Below are 9,847 nucleotides of genomic sequence, written 5' to 3'. Positions count from 1 at the left end.
AAGAGCCAAGTGTGTAGGATTATTCAAAAGTTTCCATAGATTAGCTTTCAAAATTATCTTGGCAAGTTCATGGTTAGTACCTAACAAATGAGCAACCTTGAAATTCCATAGCAATGGAACGATAATTCGTCCATCTTTATTTCTTGTCATCTTTTCAAGATCATATTTACTAAGTTTAACATTAATTTCACACTCATTTTCTTCAGGCTTACCATCTTCCAGACCTAGTTATCTATTATAATTAATTCAAAATACAGCTAGCAGCCCTCTCAAGCTGATTATGAACAATTTCATCTTTGTTATCTAAAATACAAAAATCTCTGGGAACAGGTTTATCATCAATAAACAGGTCTGAAGCAAGAGAAGGGTTGCCAGAGACGTCCATAACCTTAAGCAAATTGTTATCAGACATCTTTACTGCACCATTAAAGCAATGTCCCACATAAGGCAAATGTGACAAATCCTTTAGCATTTGTGTTAAATTACCTTGAAGCAATACTCCTGCAGAAGTTTGAGAATACATTGATAGGCTTTCTGCACCGAACAAGTGTTCACTTTGTGGAAGACAGAAACTGGATTTGGCACCCAATATAAAATTTATGTGACTAATATCAACATCATTAGTTAAAAATTAATCAGCCAAAACATAACCTCTATCCTTAAGGTCTTCAACAACCTTACCCAAAAGAGGAAGCTTTAAATTTATATTAATGCAGAGTAGACAGAGTGCTTCAATTGTTTTAAAAATACTGCCGAATTTGAGTTTAGCTTCTACTAATCTAGTGGTATACTGTTGAGATGTGTTTATGCCATTAATAGTTAAGAAAATATTGTCTCTAACCGTTTTCAATCCAAGTACAGTAGCAACAGTGGTAGAAATAAAGTTACACTCACAGCCACTATCCTTCAAACACCTAACCTTTAACCCCCCTTCAAATGTACTGGTAAATGTAGGCAAAACGGAGTCAAGGTCAGAATATCCCTGAAAGGCTTCTGTTATGGATAACATACTACTAGAAACCCCAGGTTTATCATTAGTAAGAGACTTAGCATTAGAGAGAACTGACTTTGGCTTTACTTTACCAGTTGAAGGTCCAGATTTAGTTTCAGCACTATCTTTACATTCATCAGAACTAGAGACCTTAACACACAAAAATCTCATGTGCCATTCTGAACAATACCGGCAATGAGAAGGAAAATAATATCTGCAAGATCCACTCTCATGATTTAAGTAGCATTTGACACAACCCCCATATTTCCTAATTTGATCTAACTTAGAAATAGGACTTTCATATTTAGGACACTTATTTATGGGGTGTGTAGCCTCCTTACCCAGCTCTTTTGTGCATATACTACACGGCCTGAATCCTTTATTTTTGTCATATTTCACATCAACAGCAAAACTAGCTACATTATCACTGGTATCCGAACCCTTAGGGGAAGGAAACTTACTATTGAATCTAGATTTTCGTTTGCTAAGGAAACGATCACAAACCTCAAAGTAATTCTCGGTAACTTCCTTCAATGAAGGCTTAGCATGATTAGTTATTTGTATCAACTGTAGTTTGAGCTGGTCATTCATACCTTCCCAGATAAAAAACTGAAGTATATTGTCAACAGTAATACCAAGCTTTTTACCCTTTCAGTTAACAAACAAAGTTTTGAAATGTATTCATAAGGATCCGAAGAGTAATCTAACTTAACCTCAGTCAACTGGTTTAATACATTAAACTACTGGGTATCCTCAGAGGCAAAAGCTTTCAACAACAGTTCCTTAGCATAAGTATAGCCCTTTTTATCAGCTTCCAATGAATTAACAAGAACCAAGGCCCTACCAGATAACTGTTGCTATTGTAGTAAAAGTTTATCGTATTCTGGATATCTAAATTTGCTAATAGTATCTTCAAAGTCTTCAAAAAATCTAGAAAGATCCACCTCAGGTGAGCTGTTATACTTAGGTAAGGGTGCAATAGGACTTTAAAAAGCTACGAGCCTCATCTGCTACGGAACGAGAAGGAGGGGGGTTAGGTTCAACTGGCTTAAGGGAAGCTAAACATTGAAAGAGCTTTTCACTATACTCCTGACATAACTTAAATTCTTCTTCAGACTTTTTTTCCTCTTCATCTATACCCCATTCCTCAAATTTAAGAGTAAGAATTTGTTTATTCAGCTCCTTTAATTCAACAACCCACTCCTCAAACTGCAATTTATATTTCTCGCACTCAGCCTTATCTAAAGTAGGATATAGCCCTCTATGGTTATAAATTTGTGGACATTCACAATCTTCCTAAGTTCTGCCATACTGAATATATATGCTTACAAAATATAGCTTCAATGGTACCACAAAGCTAATAAGATTTCAAAACTAATAAGATTTCAAAAGACTACATCTCAGAACCAATAGAACGGCAGACGGGTAGGCATCAGACACTATCACAGCCCCACGTTGGGGGCCATATTCAAAACAGGAGTAATATATAAAACAAACCTCCAGGAAACAATGAATAGAGCAGCAAAAATTTAAACACATTTATTATTATAATCACAACAATGTCTCAATAATGCTACTATTGAAAAAATTAATGATGCCACCCAGATGCGGTGTTCATGGCACTGAACCCCATGTCCCCTCGTCTTGAATCTCCCACAACCTATCCGAAAAAATTTACTACCATAAATATAACGAGATACATATACACATATACACACATACACACATACACAACCCTATCAACACAGATTCCTAGAAACTAAATTTCGGTTAAATCAATCTATATGGAATAAACCCTGATAAGAATATTTGGTCCTTTAATACACTAGGATGGTTTATAAAATTATCTCTACCAATTCAATAATGAATTACGAGATTTAATTTAAGGGATTAGTGATATGGACAAAAAGAAAAATTACTTCAATAACTCAATTGATGTGTGCCAACAAGTAATGAGACCAACCTCAAAGTAATCAAACGTCTTAAAGTCTGAAGAGTTCCCCATCGATAATAGATCTTCATGCCGAGCAGAGCTGTAGTGTTGGGAATAACTGGTAAAGGCGGAGAACCATGCCGCCAGCTGCCGCTCCGTGGTTCAGAAATGCAGACAATTCTTATCCCTCCCTTGTTACCAGGGAATATGATCCATAACAAAAGTCTCTGCAAAGTTTCTCAAATGTTCCCAGCATTAGACACAAGCCGTGGTAAAGAGAGTGGTGATCTGTTAGTGGGTGGGAAACAACTGTTGAATGTTAACAAAAAACCTCGAAGAAAATTCTGTTTACTTTACTTGAAGATCTTTAATGATTCAAGTCATGAAACGACGAAACTAGCGGGGAAGTCAAATCTCAAATTGTTAGCACACAACTGCTTCGTCACCAATGATGACTACGTACTTAAAAGAATTAATGACCAAGAGATCTTTTTAAATAAGGAAGAAATGTATATAAGAAACTTAAGATATATTTTATATCTTATTTTCTACAATAGACCATTTACACTTGATGCTCATATATAGGTTACTGACCAATTTCACTTGATGTTTATGTAGTATATAGTTTACAGACCTATTTCACTTGAAGCCTAGATTGTTTATCTTACCATTACCTAACTTAAATTGGGAAAACCAAGATTGATCACATTATTCCAGTCCAAAACACCAACCACCCTTGACTAAAATATCCTTTCCTACTTAGTAAACTCTCCAAGGATCTACTATCCAGTCCTACTAGCTTAGTTCAGGAAAGATTCATCATGTCCTAGATTTTAACAATACATCCTAGGGTCCTTTCACATAGCAAAATCTATCCTAAGCTGGATAAGGTGCTTCATCTTAGACTGAGCTAACCTCACCTTGGGATGTTGCATAGTAATACTTAGCACAATTTCCCCTTACCTTAAACTAGTGAAGTTGAAGATTTATAGGCATCCACGGCTCATCTTGCATTTGTGAAAGGTTTGAGTTAGGTTCAGTTTGGGCAGTTCTGATGAATGGAGATTCACTTGGCTATACATATTTCGATAACTTGCTGTGGATGTTCCATGCAGTAACCTCTACACTGTAAATCCATACTCCAGCTGAAGTATCTGGATTCAGAATCCTCAGTTTTGAGAATAATCCTGAAAAATGATTCAACTTTGAATATCTGATATCTTAAGAGGTGAAAGATAACGGTTCACCAGTGACACGATGTGATCAATGATATGAAGTTACAATTCTCAAGGTATACCAGCAGGTGGTCAAAATAAAAAAGGTTTTCTGTCGGAAGCTATAGATATAATCTCAGAATGATTGATATTTCGGTTTTTAGATAGCAACAACCTCAAAATCTGGTTGACTATTTTGGTTTTTATTAGATGGTATCATTTATGTTGACGACATTCCCTAGTCTTAAAATTACTAAATTACTATGTCATTATACAACACAATTAAATTTTTCTGACAAATCATTTTGACAAAGGTTTTATATATCAGATTCTCAATGACTACAATAATATGTGGTACAGCAGCAGAGATATATCTTGAGTAGTAGTAATTGGTCATTGTGAGGAGGTATAAATCCTACAGAATTATTTTGCTACAAGTCACATTATGCACATCATATCAATCCGCAACCTCACTGACTTGGAACTTTTGAGAATATAATCAAACCAATAGCCAATTGATTTTCACTGTATGCACAAGGCTTCCAATAACTTTAAAAAATTTGGTAAATTTTTATAACAGTTCTAACAGATTTTCTTAAATAATTATGCATTTTCTGTGTATCTTCTTAAGTCTTTTAATGTGTATTGAATGATTACGATAATAATTCATGTGGGAAATGAAGTTTTTATTGTAAAACTAATATTGTAATACCTACCTGAACACCTGAATAAGCCTTGGTCACTTACCAGCCCGAACCCTCATTTATTAAAAATTTACCAAATCTTTGGTTAAAATAAACGATCAGTGTTGCCAATCTCCTGGCAAACACACTCGTTACCTAGTTACCACCCCATCTCTGGTAGCCCTGCCTCACGGGCCGGTCACACCTGTCCTCTCATGTCAATCATAACTCAATAACTCTGTATGAGAGGGGAGGAGGGTGGGAATCATTCAGGTGTTCAGGTAGGTATTACAATATTAGTTTTACAATAAAAACTTTATATTGCAATACACCCCCTGAACACCTGAATAAGCCCGATTAACAACATTAATTTGGGGGTGGGTAATCAAATCTGCTCGGCCCTCCACTGTACCAGTTGTCAGTCATAGAATTGAGTACGCGAGTCAGTCTCAAGTTCATTTGCCACTCGTCCAAACTAATCCCCCATGTGTGGCCTTCTAGGCCTGCCATATGTGGAGGGACAAACTCCCTGCACCTCTACCCTAAGGTCAAAACTCATTGAGTGCGGGAGGGATACAAACCTGTTTCCTCTCAGCTGGCTATGTGCCTCACCTGAGTAGAGGAAAAACTGAAGACCTCCCATGTGGCTCTCGGCCTCTCATGTATGGAGGGAATCTGAAGACCTCCCATGTGGCTCTCGGCCTCTCATGTATGGAGGGAATCTGAAGACCTCCCATGGCCTCTCGGCCTCTCATGTATGGAGGGAATCTGAAGACCTCCCATGTGGCTCTCGGCCTCTCATGTATGGAGGGAATCTGAAGACCTCCATGTGGCTCTCGCCTCCGCTCATGTATGGAGGGAAACTGAAGACCTCCATGTGGCCTTAGGCCTCTCATGTACGGAGGAGAAAACCATGTCCATCGGTGCGTCTGCGACGGTGTCGTCGTTCGTAGTGATGTCCTTTCCTGTAGTGTTGTACCTGCCTGTCTGTTCTCTGCCTGGTTGGCACTTGGAAGAATACCCTCAGATAGCCCCAGACATGTTCTTTCCTATCTGTCCTAATACTTAAAATCCTCTCGTGATATATCATGAATACCTTCTACATATCCCTAATATTTGCTCCCTACTCTAATACTAACTCAGACAGCGAGATTGTTGGGTTTAAAAATAGAATTTAGGCCAAAGGCCGAGTATTGGGACCTATGAGGTCAGTCAGCGCTGAAGGGAAATTGACAGAAAAGTTTGAAAAGGTGTAACAGGAAGAAAAAAAAAAACCTCTCTGTTGCACAATGAGTTCAGTGTTAGGAGAGCGTGGAAAATAGGATGGGAGAATATGAAATCAGGAAAGTGAGAGAGAGAGAGAGAGGAGGAGAGAGAGAGAGAGGAGAAGGGAGAGAGAGAGAGAGAGAATCCATAGGATGAACGAGAGAGAAATGAGAGGGAGATAGAGAGAGAGAGAGAGAGAGAGAGAGAGAGACATACAATCGTCTAGGATGAAGAGAGAGAATATGAAATCAGGGAAGAGAGAGAGAGAGAGAGATAATTACAATCATCTAACATCACCTGCGTAAATTGCACACTCTTCTAAGTTAAAAAGGTATTATGTTAACGATAATATACTCGTATAACTGCGTACAGCTATGAACAACCGAACGAGAACTTGTTGCTAATGCGATCGACTCCTATAACGACATCACTAAATTGTATTGATCCTCGTGCGACAGTAATCGAATCCGATAGCAACATCCGTTATTGTATTCATCCGCGCGCGACGGTAATTACTGTATTCATGTTATAAATGTAGCTGAAGCTAATAAGGCAAAATTACGTGCATCAGCAACTTGGACAGAAGTCCCAAACTTTTGTATGAATTCAAACACAGCCGTGGAAAAGAAACTAATAGCATGAAAGAGCTCATTACTGTTGTTTTCACACCGACAAAGGATTAATAAAGTATATAAAGTGTAAGGTTCGTAATACCTATGAAAAACGAGTGAAAACGAACGGAATCCTAAATTCAACGCCATCTAACCCGAGGGAAAAACTAGCTTCCAATGAGACGTATTAGTCAAATTTGGCCTTAATTGCATCGTAAGACGAACAGTATGACTTCGTTTCATAAGTTAAGAATCCAGATATTCATTAATATGCTAACTAGGGACAAAAACATTAGCCGAGACCAAGTGATATGGTTGAATCTGGAGCCAAGGAAAAATCAGACTAGCCGGCATCTTGTCTGTCTAAGCCACACCTCCTTACAATAGTGCTGTTTGACGACAAGCTAGTGTAATTGTAATTTAATTGAAAAGTAATAAATTAATATTTTAAGGTAATTAAATTAACTATTAGGCCTAATATTAATTTCAGTTGTCACTGTAATTTGATAATACGACTGGTAATAATTTCTAACTAATTGACATAAGCGCAATTTATTACTGACGACTATTAGTCTGTTAAACGTATGAAGACGTCATACATACAAATTCCTTATACCTGGCATCTGATTATATGCCACAAGATAGATACCTTATTGACTATGTTAAATGTCTACATAGTTGAACACACGTCTCCTTCAAGACGTTTGTACAAACCTGGCATAAGTGAGGAAGAATTGTTACGTTAGTCATGCTAGCCAATCAGGACAGAATGAGATGGGTAAGGCGACGCAAACCCGAATTCGTCATCCGCTGATTCCAGCGTGAATGACTGCCGACTTAGTGTTTATACTACGCTAATATAATGATACATATAATACAATTATAATGCTTTAGTCGGACAGAATCTGATCTTCATTCTGTTCGATTACATTCATATTGAATTATCCTCAGATCGGATTCTCGTTCGTTTTCAATTACACCTGTACTGAATTATCCGAAGTCAGAATGCCTTGAGCCTATAGCGTTAGCCAATATAAAAATAACTCTACCGATATGTAGTACAGCGAATACTTTAGGCTAGGCTAGGCTACTGAATATGCATACGATAAATCATCGTGAACACTAGGCTAGCCGTAGTTAATTTTATTCGATTTCTCTCCATACTGAATATCGTAAGTCAATATGATTTGAATGGAGAATTAGTTAAATTAACAATTATCGTATCGTATAAATAGAGGAAAGTAACCTTAAAGACGAAGGAGCAGTACTCAACCCTTCAAAACCCGATAGACCTGAAGCCAGATCTGAAAGACCAATCATGGCCTAAAAGCTTATGATGCAAGGAACTCGAAGCAGGAAAAAAACCAAAGAGGGTCTAAGGACACTGTCCCTCTATAAACTACTACTTTTAATAGAAAACCGACCCGAAGAAGCCTTCACTTCTCTACTTAAACACTATGTAGCCTATTATCCCTACTCGTCTGTATCTGACCTATTTTTTTAACCTGAGAACTTACACATCGAGGGAAGGGGAATCTGCTGCCAACACTGCCTGCTCCGCGCCAGGGGGGACGGCGGATCCTGCCCTGTGGGCTAGCGGATCCCAATAACCCCCAGCACCGGTTAGGGCTGGTTCTGGAACAGGCAGGGGAGCTGGAAAAGAACGATTAGTAATTTCAGTATCCCTATTGCTCGATCTATCCTCACTTAATCTTGACATAAAATCGGTAACAGAGATGTCATACTCGATATCAGCCTACTCTCAAGTCTCTTAAAGCGCGCTGTCTCTAAGTCTTCATCTTGATCTACGTTAGTCTCTTCCTGCCTACACTTACTTCTTAATACGAGACCTTTGCTATGTTTGAGATACCCTAACATCTGGTCCAAAGACCACTCCTGACATTCCACACATCTGGTCTTTACATTACATTGAACAGGCCTACAATTTACGCATAAGGAAAGACTATCGTGTCTTAGGGTACTCATCCTTTTCTTGGATTGTTGGCAAAGACGATAGTGATACGTTGTTGAACTTCCGCTCGTCGTTTTCTGTGACGTGGCCGAGAATGCAGTAGTCGTTGTCGTAGCCTGTGTTGTTTCTTCCTTTGCAGAATCAATGTCTAATGACAAGGTATCAAGAGCAATCCAACCGTAATCCAAAAGGATGCGTAATTCGTCACCAAAATCAATCAAATCAAAGGTGCAAATGAAGGCCGGGCAAGACCAAAAAGGAGTTCGCTGTGGATACATCTGTACTCCACCGCGAACGATAAGTGATTGACATGAGAGGGCAGGTGTGACCGGCCGTGAGGCAGGGCTACCAGCGGTGGGCTGGTAACTAGGTAACGAGGGTGTTTGCCAGGAGATTGGCAACAGGAGATTAACCAAAGATTTGGTAAATTTTTAATAAATGAGGGTTCGGGCTGGTAAGTGACCAGGGCTTATTCAGGTGTTCAGGGGGTGTATTGCAATATGAACTTTTTTTAAGTTATCCTACACCCCTACTACATCCAACAAAAACAACTCATTTCCCACATGTACAGTGTTACTATATAATCGTTCAAAACACATAAAACACAAATGCATAATTACTAAAGAAAAACTGAGTTGGAACTGTTTTAAAAATAAACCAACTGGTTACAATCAAAGGACAAAATTCTGGACCTAGCGGATCAGACACGGCACACTACTGGAGGGTAACACTAATTTAATTGTCATTTTTTAAACATCTGCTTTCAATAAGGAGGTGGCGGAACAGTGCGCTTGGCAATCTCTTATATACTGGCCAGCTGTAAAATTGCGCTGCGCGTGCTAGCCACAGGGATTGCAGGTGGTCAGCAATTAACGTACCAATAGCTACTTCCTTTATCTTACTAAATTTATACAATATTGGTTACTACACTTTAAACATTCCACTGTTGTATGTAACACTCCATATTACCGTAAAATATTGATGCATTGTGGCTCATATTCATAAAAATTATGAATTAACTGTAAAAAATCCAAATTACATTAGGGACACAGACTGGACTAACTTCACTCCATGAAAGACTGAACCAAATGACAAGAGAAAATGTCTGACACCTGTAAAATTTTCTCCTGGTCACGTGACTCCTAGTTATGGGACGCAACTACCCACAATGCAATTT

General features: G+C 38.4%; 1 long non-coding RNA gene across 1 annotated transcript; it reads right to left on the bottom strand.

Annotated features, from left to right (window-relative positions):
- Positions 1 to 1,746: 1,746 nt before the first annotated feature.
- On the bottom strand, positions 1,747 to 9,748 carry LOC135222237 (uncharacterized). Its single transcript, XR_010316236.1, has 3 exons — positions 9,640 to 9,748; positions 3,888 to 4,111; positions 1,747 to 3,212 (listed from the first exon to the last, which is right to left on the bottom strand). It is a non-coding gene; the product is annotated as an uncharacterized LOC135222237 (long non-coding RNA).
- Positions 9,749 to 9,847: the final 99 nt, after the last annotated feature.

This window comes from Macrobrachium nipponense, chromosome 3 (genome assembly GCF_015104395.2).
Source record: "Macrobrachium nipponense isolate FS-2020 chromosome 3, ASM1510439v2, whole genome shotgun sequence".
Classification (NCBI taxonomy): Eukaryota; Metazoa; Arthropoda; class Malacostraca; order Decapoda; family Palaemonidae; genus Macrobrachium; species Macrobrachium nipponense.
The sequence above is the reverse complement of the archived record's forward strand: the minus strand, read 5'-3'. Positions and strand labels throughout refer to the sequence as shown.